Here is a 15,479-nt window from a genome sequence, read left to right as displayed (position 1 = left end):
TGCCCTCAATCTTTCCCAGCATTAGAGTCTTCTCCACTGAGTCCTCTCTTCTCAATAGGTGACCAAAGTGTTTGAGTTTCATCTTCAGGATCTGGCCTTCTAAAGAGCAGTCAGGATTGATCTCCTCTAGGATTGACGGGTTTGATCGTCTTGCAGTCCAAGGGACTTGCAGGAGTCTTCTCCAGCACCACTGTTCAAAGGCTCAATTCTTTGGCGTATGTTTAGGTAGAGCGAGGCAAGCACAAATGAAATGTATGGATTGTTTTTCTTAAACAGGGGTCAGTGGAAATTACCGTGTATGCAGCAACATCTCTAGCAAGCCACATTGAAATGACAATAATGTGAACTCAATGTCATTGAGCAAATGATACAATTGCATATTTGCATCATAGCATCTGATGCAGTATATAAGTCATATCATTTCTCTAAACATGCCATGATATGCACATTCCATTCCTTGTATTCATGTGGATGCCCATGCTGATAGGCTTCCCCCTAGTTCTGTAAACCCCAGTCTCATCCAGAAACCAAAATAACAAGAACGTTTCTATTATATTTACAGACCATCTAATTTAGTCCTAAACAATACAAGGCAAACTCAGAAGTGTTTTATATATCTATTAAGGCGATGCAGGCTTTGAAAATAATTAGAAAAATGTGCTTTGGACCTTATTCAAGCACAACCACTGAGTTTTATATTAATTAGAGAAGTTGAATATTTTGCAGATGAAAGCCAGTTTAATGTAGTGATGTGTGAGTTCTAGTCCTTCCTTAGGCACAAAGCCAGTTTTGTGACCCTGAGTCAGTCACTCTCCCTAAACCCTAAGAAAGAGGCAGTGGCAAACCACTTCTGAAAAACCTTGCCAAGAAAACTGTAGGGACTAGTCTAGGCAGTTGCCAGGAATGAAAAACTGGTTCGAAGGGGCCATGGGGGGGGGGGGGAAACCAACCCACCACCTTTTTTTCAGAGCTCCATGCAAGACTGAAAGAAAGAAAAATGCTTCTGCTTTAAGGAATTCACTCATTAAAATGAATAAAATGGTGCCGTTTTTTTCCAGCATGACAATATCAAGTACCTTTAATAAATTGTAGCATGCAATTGTAGCATTCATTTAAAGCATTAGTGTGCCTTGCATAGTATAAACAACATTTTAAAGTAATCCTTATCCAAAGAGGGCCTTCCAATAAGTTAGGGAAGGAAGAAGGTAAACAAAAGGAAGGGATCACCGGGAGAAGCATGCAAAATTACATATGAATCCAATCTACAGAAAATACATGTTTATTTTGAAAAGCATTGATAATATTTATCTTCTCCAAAAATGTAGACATGAATATTTAGCATAATTAAACTATATGTATAGGAGAGAAAATGATCACGTCCACAATTCTGAACTAAATTAGCTATAATTAGTTGAAAATGTTCTTTTACTCCTGCATTTCAGGCTGTTTTTATCCTAACTGGATCTCCAATTATAAGTTAGGTTCAAATGCATTTTCTATCATCCTACTGGAATATTGAAAATTACTGGTTTTGCAGCCATAACACAGTTGAAAAATTCCAAAAGAGTGATTTTGTTCCATTTTGCATAGTTAAAATAGAAAAGAAAGAAAAAGAAAAGAGATGCTTCTTGAATATATAGAAAAGTATCGTTTTGAATATTCAAAGTGTTGTGTGTAATTTTACAGCTTCTTTTTATATCGTTTTTTTTCCCCATTGAATCCCTTTTAAAGGAAAACTATTTTTCTAGGCTGAAACATTCTTCTAAGAACAGCTTTACTTTCGCTGATGTGATTATGATTAGGAAATTTAGATTCTCGACATATGAATACATTAGAAGAGATTCTCTCTTACGATGCTCAGCCTACTTTAGGGAAAAGAATGCAAGTGTATTGTAAATAAATAATCAAGGATCTTAAAATGTATTTAGAAATTCCTCCTGCTAATAAAAATCACCAGCATTTAAAAATGGCCATTTTGACTCCTTCTGGAAGGCCAGATACATTTTTAGTTTTATCCGTTAACTTTATTTCACTGGATAGTGGAAACACTAGGGTGACAAAGTTGAAAACAGGTAAATCATCTAGGAATAGACTATTTTTTTTCAGATGTAGACCCAGCTGGTATGGTGTTGCCTTTGTGTCAGTGATCCATGTTGCATTCTGCTACAGAGACTGTTCAGACAATCTGTTGCACAGCTGTTTGTACTTCCAAATGAAAAGCCAGGTCTGTTAGTGGTATCACTCAACAGGTATTATAATAACAATAAGGGTTCCATTAAAAAAATAGCATATGTCTTATGAAAGTGAATCAATTGCATTTGAAAGAAGTAATTAGATATGTCTTTCACCAGGTTCTTACCGTTTAGGAATAAGAATACATTTCATTTTGTGGAAGGTAACCATGGCATCAAAATGAAATTGGATTGGGCTGGTGTACTACCCACTCCCTTGTGGAATATTCTGCCTTCCTATGTAAACTGCCATGGCCTTGGAATAACAACAAAGGTATTCCAAGTTTGATATAGTAGGGATTTGCAATACATTATCTGACAATTTCATGTTGGCTCAGGATTTGATAGAATCATAGAGTTGGAAAGTAATGTGTTTAGTCTAATCTCCTATTTGGTGCAGGATTTGCTCAAGATTTGGATAGATTCAGCCTCCAGTTACACTAGTTACTCTTTTACACCTGAAAGAATCTACTCCATTGTCTCATTTTTTAGGAAGTTCCTCCTAATATCTATCTGAATCTGCTCAACCAGTAATTCTAGCTTTATTGTTTGGGATCACAATAATAGATCTGCTTGCCCTTATGTACGATAGCCTTCAGTCATTCTCTCATAGGGTTTGATTACTAGTTCAACCTACCATCATATCAATTCTCCTATTAACTCACTTTATTTTGTTGATGACTTTTTTACACTGTAGCACACAGAATCCGATCCAGTTTTCAAGTGTAGACTGACCAAAATAAATAGAGTGGGTAGTTATATCCTATAAGCTGGACTCTCTGCTTACTGCAGTATGTTTCAAAATAACTTTTGCCCTTTTTTTAAGCAATTGAAACATAATGATGTCTCAAATTCAATTGAGTCACTCAGTTATATAGCCCAGATTGTTCTCACACATACTACTGCTAAAACAGGTTTCAGAGGTTCCATGGTGACCAATGTCAATTAGTATGTGGCCCTACTCATATAGATACATACAAGGTGTATAACATCTAGTAGGCGGAAGGAATAGTTTTGAGTATGGATCGATGGTCTGTAAGCCACCAGACTAAGAATTGCACCCCACTTGTTATATTCTTCTGTCCTGAAAAAACAGAAGTACAATGAACCAAACATCCTTCAGGAATTAGGGAGTTAACATGATGCAAATTGACTAGTTTGCTTTCTTACAAATGAGCATGTACTTTTCTTGACATATGAGCATGTGCTCTTTGGGGAAAGTGCAGATCTCTGACAACCATTTTGTAAGAGTACCCACAACACGCTGAAAATGCTAAATGTGCCCATCAGTTCCAAAATAATCAAGTACCCGAATGCCTAAGGGAACATTTGTTGAAAGTCTCCTTTCTTTAAAAAAGGGGCATAGCTGATTTTCACACATAAAGGTATAACCTGAAGATAAATAAATGGCAAGGAGACATCAGGATATAGACATTTAAAGTATGCTTACTTTGAAGAAGATTTGGAAGAATTGGTTTTGGATTTCAAATGCAGCTCTCAGCTGTTCATTAAAGTCGCCCAACTTTTTTCAGGCTTCCATGAAAACTTGGGGATGGAAATATCACTGCTATAAGAAATGTTAATGACCATGAAACTTCTAAAGTTCTTTTCCTTCAGCTTGAAGAAGTCTAAAACACTTCTTCCAAGTCATATTTGAAACTAATGTCATCCATTTAAAACAATCTTTACTTTGTTGATTACAAGTCTTTGAAGTAAAGAGCTGATATTTCGGCACTATCTAACATGGTGCACCTGTATTTAATTAGACAGAACAATATCAGATGGAGTTTAACTGAAAAAAAACAAAGGTTTGTTTTTGCAATGACAAACTCACCTTACTTTAATGCAAAATTAAATATTTGTTTTTTCAAAATATTAATTAAGAGCCTATCTAGAGAAAAGCCACTTACAGTATATTAGACAGCCTATGACACTCAGTATGCATTGATTCTTTGGTATTCAGTCATCATCTCTGGCTGTATATCTGTGGCCAGAAATTGTGGGTGCTCTAACACTGGAAGTTTTAAATAAGAGACTGGACAGCCATTTGTTTGGAATGAGATAGGATCTTCTGCTTGAACTTTGGATTGGACTTGAAGTCCTCCAAGGTTCCTTTCAACTCGGTTATTCTGTTATTCTTTAGTGCAACCTAGCACTTTTTTCAATATTTGCAGCCTATGGTGCCTGCTTCACATTGATATTTTTTTTCAAGGTGAAGGTGATCCTGAAGACGTATATGGCTGCAATCTTGTTACAAATTAAAACAATGGCCGGTTAGAAACCTACCTGGCAGATCTTTTCTTCCAAGCGGTCCCTAGTAAAAAATAATCATGTGTCAGATTGAAACTGCTGAGGATCGCTGGATCAGGTTGATCTACAGTCAAATATTCAACAATTATATTGTACATTTTATTAAACAGCCAAATATATTCATAAAGGAGATTCCACTGATGTATTTATTAAGGGTGGTTTCACAATTATGAAAATATCCCATTTTATATATTGTATAATTTTGGGCACATTTTTCAGGCCGAGTTCAGATATGGTAAAAGAAATTTAGAGAAGGATAATGAGACTTGGGACCAGATGATAATTCATGTGAATAGAGATTGAAAGAGGTGGGCATGTTGAGCCTTGAGAACTGGAAGAGAATATTTATATACTTCTTCAAATAACATGAAATAATGTAACACAGAAGAAGGTCAAATCATGCTTTCTATTGCAAGACTCAGAATATTGGATTACATTATTACAGGAAGGCAGATTGAATGAATATTAGGAAAAAGTTCCTGACAGTAAGAGGAGCATAACAGGAGAACTAATTACCCAGAGAGGGATACGTTTCCATTCCCTGGATATTTTGAAGTAAAGGCTGGACAGCCATCTGTCAAAAATATTTTAATTTGGATTCCCACATTGTGCAAAGAATTGGTTTCAGCAAACTAAACGGTACTATCATCTATGCAAATCATAGGCAACTTGAAGCTTAATTTCAAGGATTTTTTTTTCCTAATTTAAAAATGAAAAACGGTGATAATGTTTGAATCTGTTGGTAAGAATTATACATTCTTGTTATAACTGAAAACCCCTTGAATGCAGTAGTTTAGACAATATTTAAATATGATTCTAGTATCTGAAAATAGAACCAAATGTAAGGATAAATTTAAAATCAGTCATGGAAACCATGTTCTTAAATCAGTTGAACAGCTCACTTTAAAGGTGACGTGTAGACAAGGCAGCCTACAGTTCCCTAACTTTTAGTGCTTGCTGTCAGTCTTTCCCATTACCTTCACGTATTATTTGGGTTTTTTTTTTTAAGTGTTGATCCATTGGTTGCAACAGGAATTGAGCAACATCTTGTTGCTTGACCCAGATATACTGAGAGAAAAATAGTGAGTGGCATCAAAGTCACTCAGCCAGCTTTTCATGTATAAGGTGGGACTAGAACTCATAGTCTCCTAGTTTCTAGCTTGGTAACTTAACCACTAGACCAACCTGGGTCTTCAACATTTTAAGGCTGGCTGCCAACTATGCGAGCACATTCACATTGTAGATCTGTTGTGTTGTTTCCAATCTTAGGGAAGGTATAGCAAGTTTTGAAATGCTGTGGATTCAGAAGGCTAAATGGTCAGATGTTGCTAAGCACTGCACCTACATATAATATTTCTGTCACATAATGGTGTACAACGTGCACAGGTGATATAGCTAAGCAATTAAGAGTGAGAACTCAAGGCAGGAACTTCTTCAGACACAAGTAAAATGGATAGATTTAGGTCAGACTACATGGTACATTGTACATTGTTCAGTTACAAGCTTGTCCTTCCCTATTGTGTTGAAAAACATTGAAACAATCAGAAACAGAAAAGTGGGTTGGACAAGGGATATCCAGTCTTTTGATGCTAGCCACTTTTTTTCTTAAAATTCATTTTTTCTTTCAGATGCTTTCTTCCCTGGAGGAAAAATATAATAATCTGTTTTCCCCATATATATGGGTAGGTAGGGAAGCAGTCTGAAGATGGTTTTCATATTCTCTGAGGAAAACTATCATAGAAAATACTGTATCATACTGCCTTATTTTGCCTCTAGTCCTGATTATATCCTCCAGCAATTATTTCTGTATTTTAAAAAAATCAGTTAAATAGACTACATAGTTTATTCTTTATAATGTTTCTAGTCTCTCAGCTTTATCCTTCCCCTCCTCCAACTACACCTGTAATCTGAAGATGATAATGCATTCTATTCTTTGGAGGAGGCAGGAAGAATTACTGATCAAATACATTGAAATGTATTATATAAATGCTAAGTATTAGGGCTGGTGCCAAGTCTAAATGAATTTTTAATAGATAAATTCCTAACTAGAAATATTTAAAATAATGGTTTTAAAATAAGAGCTAGATCATTTCTTTTAGTTTGAAGAAGGGAAGGGAAGGCAGGGGAGCAGAGGGGAGCGAAAGAGAAGGGAAGGCAGGGGAGGGGAGGGGAAGAGGAAGGGGAAGGGAAGGGTATATTTTCCATTTTGATTCATGTGTTCTTCTGCTCGTATATCCTCCACAAAATATGAATTTCTCATTGGAAATAATGATGTGGGCCCAGTTATGGTAAAAAAAGATCTAAGAAATAATAAACATTCTGCTTAAGAAATTATGTGCTTCCTTGTGTGGGAGATGCATTTTATCTACAAGGAAATGCAATGAATGCAAATCAGTTACATATTGTAGGCAGAGTTTATTAGTAATATGCAAATAAGACATGAAAGCAATATCTGTGTTGTGCATATTTTTAATGTAATAGAGGCATTTTCACTGTCAGGTGTGGATGGCTGCTTGTTTCCTGTTGGAGAGGAGATCATTAGAATTTCAGTATCACATTCCACTCCTAATCTTAAAATTCGTCAATTTCTGTTTTCTTTAACATTTTGAAACTTTTCAAGACATATGTACGGTAGTTACCGGTCTGTTCCCAAAAGTGATATCAAGACAGGAAAGTCTATTTGGGGATGATAGCCATCTATTAAATTGAGTGAGTGAGTGAGAGAGTGAGTGAGTGAGTGAGTGAGTGAGTGAGTACATTTGTGAATTAGTGAATAAGTAAATGACCATTTGCACAAAAATGTCAGAAGTTGTTTCCATTCTCCCACAATTTTCTCCACTAGATATGGTAAAAATATTTGCTCCAGATTTTAATTCTTTAAACTTTGCGTTGAATGTGTCCTTCTTTTCAAAATATGCATATTGCACCTCTGTTGCATATCAATTTTGTTTTGCATTCATTGTATGTGTGTCTATATCTGTGTGTCGGTCTATCTGTGTTTCGGTGGAAATGCAACCAATGTGGAATTGGAACAACTTTAGAGTAAATGAGAAACTGAAAGTGAAAATGACATACACATTCTTACTCTGTATATGTGTGTGTGTGTATACATGCACATACACAGACATACTTATTCATACTTCACGTAGTCTGGTTTTAAATAAAGGTGTCTTTAATTTTAATTGTGTATGGGAACATTTGAATTGTGACTGGAAACAAATAAAGAGCAAATAAGAATCCTGAAATAAGAAAGTATTGTTGTTGGACATAACATTGCACCTTGTTACCTTCAATTATCCCTAACCAAGAATCTGGCTGCCACACTTTGACTTGCTGAGGTTTCTGAATGTTTTTCAAAGGTAGCCTCATGCTAAGCGTGTTACTATAATCCAAACTGGGTTTAATTTCTTACATTAGTCTTAGTTATATACTCTTAATTTTTTTTATATATATATATATATATATATATATATATATATATATATATATATATATATATATATATGTGTGTGTGTGTGTGTGTGTGTGTGTGTGTGTGTGTGTGTGTGTGTGTGTGTGTGTGTGTGTGTGTGTGTGTCTGTGTGTCTGTGTGTGTGTGTATGTATATATATATATATATATATATATATATATATATATATATATATATATATATATATATATATATATATATATATATATATAAATAATGGTTTATGGAAGTGGTTTATGATTGCCTTGTTTTATTTTCTGACCTTGTTTACAGTCCTGGGATTGTCTGATTGTCTCTCATCCAAATATTAACCAACTGGTTAAGTTTTTCAAGATCAGCTAAGTGCAGTTAGGTGCTGTTGGCCAGTGTGAATCAGGAATGCAGCCAGGTTCCAATGCTGCATGGGACCCTTTTGAAGATCCTTTCACCTGATTTCCTTTCTAACTAATTAAGAGCACACTTAGTCCCATTCAGGCACTCAGTGGAATAGCAATAGCAACAGCGCTTAGGCTTATATACCACTTCACAGTGTTTTACAGCCCTCTCTAGGCAATTCACAGAGTCAGCATATTGCCCCCAACAATCTGGGCCCTCATTTTACCAACTTTGGAAGGATGGAAGGCTGAGTCAACCTTGAGCTAGTGAAAATCGAACTGGCAAACTGCAGGCAGCAGGCAGGCAGCAGAAGTAGCCTGCGGTACTACATTCTAGCCACCATGGCTCTTGAGTAAGTGGAACATGAAAAATGGAGAGAGAAATGATGCTCCATAGCATATCTGCTCCCAATTGCTTTCCAATTGCTGCACATTCAAAGGGAAAATTTGCAGGAATTTCTGGATCAGGGAAGAAGCTGTACTCATATTCATATGAACACAAATGCTACTTCTCTTTAATTCCTGCCCAGGCGTTCACATTTAAAAAAAGTGGAGCTTCAATCACACTTCTGTGGTCCCTATTAGACTTTTTTTAAAAAAAAAATCTTCTCATGCAATCACCTCTGTTCAGGGGTGGGATTCAGTCAGTTCGGACTGGTTCGGGTGAACCAGTAATTCTGATAATCAGTTGGCTCCGCTCACCCGCCTCTGCTCTATTCCATCCTATATTTCCTTTTATTTATGTCCTATATTTGTTTGAAGCCCAGCTGATCAGCAGAGTGGATTGCCACGTCTCGGCTGTTTAACTCACCGAGTCTGCAGGAAAAGGTAAATTTAGTGCTGATTTCAAGTGCAATGTGCGCGCTCACAGCACATGTTTGGCCTGCGTGCATGTGAAACGAACCTGTTGTTGCACTGGTTGAATACCACCACTGCCCCTGTTCCTACCGGAGCATGTAGAAGCTGGAGAAAAAAAGGACTAGAAGACTTCCAAGATCCCTTTCAATCCTATGATTCTCTGTATCCCCTTTATCTATTCATGTGTACAAGTCAATGCCTAAGTGGGGCTTTATTCTGGTCTAGCATAAATTTCAGGGTGAGTTTGTCCTCATCAAATCCAATAGAGAAGTTGAATGGCTAACATTACCAATTAGTGCATATCTTTTGGTTTTTTTCTGGAATGTATGTATGTATGTATGTATGTATTTGTGTTACAACCCCTGGTATGCCCAAATATGGGAGTGAGCTCACTACTCCCCCTTTCTGTCCTTCGGCTCATTACAGAAAACCAATTTGGGCATACCAGGGGTTGTAACACAAATACATACCTATTTCCCTGGCTCAGCTGATAAGGAGGAGAGCCTGTGGCTTAGTGGCTAAGACTCCTGCCTAATATGTAACACATCCCAGGTTCAAATCCCAGTAAGGGTATGGCTAGCTGATGAGAGCTAAATAGCTTGAAATGGATCCATACTAGTCTCCCTTTATTTATTTATCAGCACAAATACAACACAAATATAAAAAGGCAACATTAAAAATAAAAATATGGTTTTCTGCCTGAATGGTTTTCTGTGATGAGCCGAAGGACAGAAAGAGGGAGAAGTGAGCTCCCTCCCATATTTGGGCATACCAGGGGTTGTAACACAAATACATACCTATTTCCCTGGCTCAGCTGATAAGGAGGAGAGCCTGTGGCTTAGTGGCTAAGACTCCTGCCTAATATGTAATACAGCCCAGATTCAAATCCCAGTAAGGGTATGGCTAGCTGATGAGAGCTAAATAGCTTGAAATAGATCTATACTAGTCTCCCTTTATTTATTTATTAGCACAAATACCACACACACACACACACACACACACACACACACACACACACACACACACACACATATATATATATATATATATATATATATATATATATATATATATATATATATATATATATACTGGATTCTGAATCTCTGTTGGTCACTGTGTAGTTGTTGGTCACTGTGTAGTTGTCTTTCACAGATAAAAAAATAGAACAGAGCAATGGAAGATGGGAAAACCGTGCTTTCCCCCAACTTGGTCTCTCTCTTTCTAGATATCACACTCCTAAACAGGGCATATTTGTTGCTTTTTGTCAACCTTCTGGTGGCACTGCCCCCGAAAGTCCACATACTATCATAGCTGGCATACGATTTTTCCCCCCAACTGCCATTTGTACCAAGCAGCGAAAAAGAAGCAGGTGCAGAAGAAACACATTTGGTAGCAAGTGAAACTGTGCCTAAATGTTGCAAGGGGATGATTGAAGTCAACATAGAGGTGTTATTTTCAAAAACAGCCTCATGTTGAATGTAATTAATGGAAAAGAAAGAAGCCCAGGCATTTTCAATGGACGCCTGCAGTATGATACATTCAGCAGGATTGCTGTCCACTGATTTGGAATGCAATTCTTAAAACGACAGTTACATTCTTCCCAATGTTCATGCCTCACATTCGTTTATGACATTTCTATCCACATGCAATTCTATCCAAAGAAGTAGCACCCAACTTTTGAAGTGCGATTGTAACTACTAAATATGCAAAAGGAGAAGTGGCCAAATGTGAGACTCACAGATTGGCAATACAGCATGTACATATGAATCCTATGCTTACATTATCAGTCAAGATGACTCAAAGAAAGGGGAGGGGGGGAAATAACACGTAGAGTAGTACTGATCTTATGAAAACAAGGAGGCTTAATTAAAGTGACAACTACAGATTTAAAGTCCAGACTTCACTGTGCAAACAAAACATAACATTAAGATCAGCTTTTCTGAACATAAAAAAGGCATTCCTAGAAAAAGCATTGCAGAGGTATTTATTGCCATTGCATGTTTGAAAAAAAAAAGCATAAAGAGGCCAGTTATTGAGTCCTACTCTCTGATCAGTGTAGAAATCCAAACTAATTTCTGCTTGGTCACATCCAGCAAAAGGAATCACATCAAATACTTTCATCCTTAGGAACCTTTTCCTAATATTCAATTAAATTACACTAGCCTGTAATTTTAGGGATGCGGTGGCTCAGTGGCTAAGATGCTGAGCTTCTTGATCAGAAGGTGAACAGTTTGGCGGTTTGAATCCCTAGCGCCACATAATAGAGTGAGCTCCCATTACTTGTCCCAGCTTCTGCCAACCTACCAGTTCAAAAGCATGTAAAAATGAAAATAGAAAAATAGGAACCACCTTTGGTGGGAAGGTAACAGAGCTCTGTGCACCTTCGGCATTTGGTCATGCCAGTCACATGACCACAGATACGTCATTGGAAAACGCTGGCTCTTTGGCTTTGAAACGGAGATGAGCACCACCTTCTAGAGTCAGGAATGACTAGCACATGTGTGCGAGGGGTACCTTTACCTTTAGCCTGTAATTTAAAAACATTATTCTTCATACTGAACTCTGGAACAATAGACAAGTATTGGACATCTTCTGTGTCACAGCTTCTCAAGTGTTTGAAGAGTGCTTCCTTGGGGACAGACTAAGGAATGTAGATTTCCCTTGGTAAATCTAGACTGGATCATGGAGGCAACAAGATCCATTTCACCAAAATAAAAATGTCACCTAGTTTGCCCGAATAAAAGAATATTGGTGGCCAATTCTGTAAGACAGAGTTCCTCTAAATCTTTCCCTCAGAAGTAGTGAAAGAGCTTTTATATTTAGTGGCTTTATGCCAAGAAACCCCAGGCTGAGTGGTTTTAGCACAGACAGTGAAATTGGCCATAACATTTGTGGAAGCCATCCACTGTAGAAACAATTTGGCTCAATCTACAAGTGCTTCACTTAGCCTTGCCTTGAGAACTTGATATTAAAATTATTCATAATCTAAAAGAAAAAATAAAAGGGTTGTTTATCATATTTATAGATGACACAAAATTAGGTGAATTTATTAGAAGACCAAATCAAATTCAAAATGATCATGACAGTGAAATGGACTGAAAATGACAGAATGAAATAACAATACAAGTAGTTATTAATCAAATGGACATGTATAGAAGTTAAACATCTAACTTGAACATAATATTTATGAAACAAGGAATATTACCTGATTACAAATTGCAAGCAGTGTGACATGCCTACATAAAAGGTGCTTTTTCCAAAAGGCAATTGGACTTTCTTAATTTGTATTTTCCTTCTTTAAAAACATTTTGCTTCTCATTCAAGAAGCGTCTTCAGTTCAAAGGAAAAGACCAAGAGAGTCCAGTTGCCTTTTGGAAAAAGTCCAGTGGCCATTTAGGACAACAATGATCTGGATGATTGAGAATCTCTACATAAAAGGCAAAGAAAATTTGAGGCTACCTCAGTGTAAATAAAGTTCAAAATCAAGGGAAGTAACAGCTGAATTTTATTCAGCACTAGTCATATTCCATTTGAGTACTGCATCACTTCTGGACATCACAATTTGAAAAGATGCAGAAATCATTCAGAGGAAGGCAATATTGTAAGGATGATCAAGAAACTAGAAAATAAGTACCAATGAAGGACAAAATTAAGGTGTGTGTGTGTATGTGTGTGTATATGTGTATGTGTATGTATGTATGTATGTAAGTATGTGTGTGTACATATGTACTTATGTGTATACACACACACACACACCATGTTTCCCTGAAAATAAGACAGGATCTTATTTTCTTTTGACCCACAAAATATGGCTTGGGCCTTATTATCAGGGGAGGACTTATTGTTTTGTGGTTGCCGGGTGTCTGCTCTCTTGCGAGCAGGCTTCCAAAGAGTCTGGCACAGCCTCAGGTTCGAATGGTTGTGTTGTGCTGTCACAGCACGCCATGAAGTGATTACGCTCACGAGCAGCCACCTGGCAAACTCACTTTCAGCTGGGCACAGCAACATTCACTGACCTAGGGGTATTGCCAAGCAACATGAGCACCTGTTCGCCGCCCGCCTGGCTCCCGCAGTTTGGCACTTTCGGAATGCCCCTAGATCAGTGAATGGGGCTCTGCATGGCTGTAGAGGGGGGTTGCATGAGCGGTTTTTCTGCTCTCGCTTGCACACCTCCCAGCCTCACAATGCCCTTGCCCAACTCTCCCTGCAGAGTCCAGGGCACCTCCGCTGCCGCCAGTGCCCGCCACTGCCACCACCGTCCCAGCATGGCTTTTTCTGTGGATTCCAAACCACGAACGTAGGATGCTGAGTCTTCCGGCAGTGGCTGAGTCTTCCGGCAGTGGCCGCTCCGGGAGTACGCTCTATGGCTGTGGGCTGGCTGCTGGCAGAGCGTACTCCCAAAGCGTACAACCATGTGGCGCTTTGCCTGACTGGAGGGGGGGATTGTCTAGGGGGCTTATTTTCAGGGGAGGGCTTATATTTTTGCCCACCCAAAAAATGTGGCATGGCATTATTTTCAGGACATGTCATATTTTTGGGAAAACACGGTATACATATGTGATGTTTTGTCAAGGCACCTGGTATGCCCAAATATGGGAGGGAGCATACTGCTTCCCTTTTGCCCTTCAGCTCCACTCTAGGAACCTTCCAGGCCAAAACCATTTTGTATTGCATTTTTTGCTGGTATGTATGTATGTATGTATGTATGTATGTATGTATGTATGCATGCATGCATACATACATACATACATACATACATACATACATATATACGTACATACAGTACATACATATATGGAGTATTTAATCTTGAGAAAAGGAGTGATATGGCAATTGGAATTACCACAAGAATATAAAAACCTAAGCAATGCCTTGCTGGATGAAACCCCTGGACCATTATACAGTGTCCAACCAACTGCATAAAGAAGCTCACTGATCTCCCAGCCGAGAGCTTCAAATGACAATGGCATTGCCATCCAGGCTAATAGCCATTGAATCCCAGGGCTTCTGGGAATTGGTCCAATCTTTTTTAAATCTAGTCAAATTGCTGTAGTATCCAGCAGCACATCTCATGGTGAAGGTAATAAGATGATAAGGCCTTGAATGAATACTTCACTTTGCTGAAACTGCAAAGGTCTCTTCAAAATCTCTCTTCAAAACTGTTCCAGAAAGTAGTATAGGTCCCTTTGTGGGATATTTGTATTGTATTTGCTCCACAGTTTGATAGTTCCTCTTCAGTTGCTCAAAGGGTGAAAGAGAAATGACATACTGTGCAATGAAAATTCACACAACAGTTCATCAAAAAAACCTTTCATACAATGAGGGACAAAATATGGTTATAACTCTCCAGAGAAGCATCATTTATTTTCCCATGGAGAGTTATAATCAATCAATAGCTAGTTACCTATCACTTTGGTGGCTTAACTGGATGAATAGGCATAGGTTGCCTTTGGCTAATTCTGGGATTGCTGCAACTTTACATTTGCTTTTGATTACCATTTGGAACTGGACCCACAGCAATTGTGTTATTATGCTGTTTGTTTAATGTTCTCAATGCTACCTTTGCCATAAAACTCACAAGATCAGGACACCTTGGGTAACTACAGGAAAATGCATTTTCAGGATATACTCCTTATCCTAAGAACCTTGGAATTGTATAAACTTTACTTACATCATTTCTTCATAAATTTTAGGTAGAGACTTCTTTCAATATTCCAATTACAAAATGCCACTCTGCTTGGATCTGCACATATAGTACACAAATACATTGCACCTTGGGAAGAACTCAATGCATATGAGGGCCAACACGAGTTAAAGAACTGGCAGCTCCGATTTCACATTCTTGTGTATATAACAATATTGTGGAAAATCAGTGAAACTTATTATAATAGTTGAAGGCAATGAGTTGGCATCTACTTATCTGAATACAGGTAGTCCTTGACTTACAACAGCTCATTTAGTGACTGTTTGAAGTTACAAAGGCACTGAAAAAAGTGACTTACGACCATTTTCCACACTTGCAACTATTGCAGCATCTCCATGATCATGTGATCAAAATTCAGACACTTGACAGCTGGCTCATATTTATGATGGTCCCCGGATCACGTGATCCCCTTTTGCAACCTTCAGACAAGCAAAGTCAATGGGGAAGGCAGATTCATTTAACAACCATGTCATTAACTTAACAACCACAACGATTCCCTTAACAACTCTGGCAAGAAAGGTCATAAA

Source organism: Natrix helvetica (genome assembly GCF_964273705.1).
Source record: "Natrix helvetica genome assembly, chromosome: 1".
Classification (NCBI taxonomy): Eukaryota; Metazoa; Chordata; class Lepidosauria; order Squamata; family Natricidae; genus Natrix; species Natrix helvetica.
Note: the sequence above shows the minus strand (reverse complement) of the source record.